We start from the raw sequence: 2500 nt of genomic DNA on the forward strand, positions 1-2500 counted from the left end.
ATATATATATATATATATATATATATATATATACACACTACTTAATCAGTATTAATTATAATTATTATAATATTAAAAAAATATTTTTAAAATGTTTTTTAAATATTTATTTAATGTAAATATATTACATAAATGTTTAAAAAATGTTTTTTAAATATTGTGTGTTGATTGGATAACAAATGAAAAATATTGCAAAAAGTATACGAAAAACTAGGAAAATACTATAGTATATATAACGCATATTATAATATTTTTCGTATATTTTTCAAAAATAGGAGCCTTGGGTATCGATGATATAATTTTATAATTTTTCTCTAGAGCAGAAATGTAAAAATTTTTATGTTACATTATTAGAAATATTCTTAAATTTTATTAACTTTTAAGTTACATAATTTGAATTTAATTTCATGACATTACATAAAAAAATTTAATGTATTTTTCATGAAAATTTAATGTACACGTTCATTACATTTAAGTAACTAAATTTGTAACGTAATTTTCAGTTAAACCATTCATTTTAATTTCATTCATAACCACGAGCTTCATTTACACGTAAAGGAAGTTCATGGTTACATTTCTAATAGTATATTATATAAACATATACATATAAAGCCTGTTTTTTTTTGGCTGAACTTTTGCACCAGTTCATCTTTCTTCTTCTTCTTTCTTCCTGGAGAGAAAAGAAAGAAAGATGAACTAGTGCAGAAGTTCAACCGAAAAAAACAGGCTATAGTTAGAGCTAAAAGGTTGCAATACTTTTTTTTAAATGGACTTCGGAATACAGCTCATCGAGCGATTGATTTTTATTCATGGATTGACAAATAAAAATCAATTGCTCGGTGAATAGGTTGCATTCCGAAACCCATCGAAAAAAAGGATTGCATCTTAGTATCTGACTACACATACACAAAAATTTTTCACTTTTCACGTTTCCGCCTTAGGGAAAATCACGTGATTGATATCCAGATTCATGGATATTTGTACCTTTCTCGAACATTTTGTCGAAACGAACATTTATTTGATCTTGAGTCGCTATTGCTGTAACCTTGAGACCGATACTTTTACTTGTACAAAAATTAAAAGTGACGTAATTACATTGTGCAGTAAGTATATAAAATTAGTTTAGTAAGTATATAGTCTTCATTTAAAGTTTTCAATAATTTTACGACATAGATATAATATATGTAGTATAAAATATATGTAGTATATAAAAAAAGTTATGGTAATTCAGACGAACAACCAAACAACGAACGCGCTTTGTATGTCTACATCGCGAATTGTCTTTGATATATGAAGAAAGCAAGTCAAACGCGAATTGAATTCAATTCTAATTCGCTTTGGCATTTATATCTGAAGTGTTTTTCGTTATCCAACCAGAAGCTATCACAACTAAAACTATCTTCGTCTTCAGAAATCAAAAGATGAAGCCTTAGAGCCGTGGTTGCTTCTAGTTGCAAAGTTGAAAAAACATCACTGCTGAACACAGTCAATGAGTGTTCGCGGTTTCTTCGGTATTCGTTCGCTTATAGATGTATATTATACGCTGCTTTACATATAAAATAAATAAATGTATACAGTGTTCATTCGTACAACAATGCTTAAATCTATTGCTTTTTGTTTCCTGATTCTTGATTTCTCCTTTTTTGCTGGCAAGAATTGTATGTGTAGCTACACGTTTCTTGTTTCTTCCAAAGTTCGTTGATTTTCATCTCGCAATAGAAAAATTGAATAAAAATAAAAAAATAAGCAGTAAAAAAATAGCAAAGTGTAAGAATCAGGACACAAAAAACACATTTGTGGAATAAATTGTAAGAGGATCCTAAAATCATTTATATTATTCTCTATTATCTCAATTATAGGCTTGTTCTTTTTAGCTGAACTTTTGCATCAGTCCATCTTTTTTTCTTTTCTTTTCAGGAGGAAAGAAGAAGAAGAAAGATGAACTGGAAAAGTTTAGCCAAAAAGAGCAGGCCTTACGTTCCACAAAAGAATAGAAATCAGAGTGCTCTGGTTTTTCTCTTTCCTTACTCCATCATCGTATTGCGATTAGCATAGGTCTTCGCGATATCTGCGAGTCAAATACCGTTGTCGATTAGTAGCACTTCCACTCAGCGAAGTAGAGTAATATCTTAGAGAATATGTTCGCAGGGGTGGACGATGGGCCGAGTTCGGTGGGCCGGTCGAAAATCAGGCCTTGCGTGCATTAGTACGTGAATATCACAGGGTGATAGACTTTGACCCGCGCGTGTTTTTGGACTCTCAGTGGATTCAGAATCCCAATACCATCCAGTATCGGATAATCATCAGAATCTTTCGCCACCGCCAAATTGCCGAGCCCTTCCATAACTCACGTTATAAAGGTGGTGTCACCTCCGTAATCACGCTGACTTTGCCTGACTCATGCCTCTGCTTTTTATTATTATTATTTTATTATTATTATTATTTTTTTAATAAAGGCGCTAATCGCATTATAGTTAATTCTTTTTCTTTTTTTTATTTT

Source organism: Atta cephalotes (assembly GCF_000143395.1).
Source record: "Atta cephalotes unplaced genomic scaffold scaffold00079, whole genome shotgun sequence".
In the NCBI taxonomy this organism is placed as follows: domain Eukaryota; kingdom Metazoa; phylum Arthropoda; class Insecta; order Hymenoptera; family Formicidae; genus Atta; species Atta cephalotes.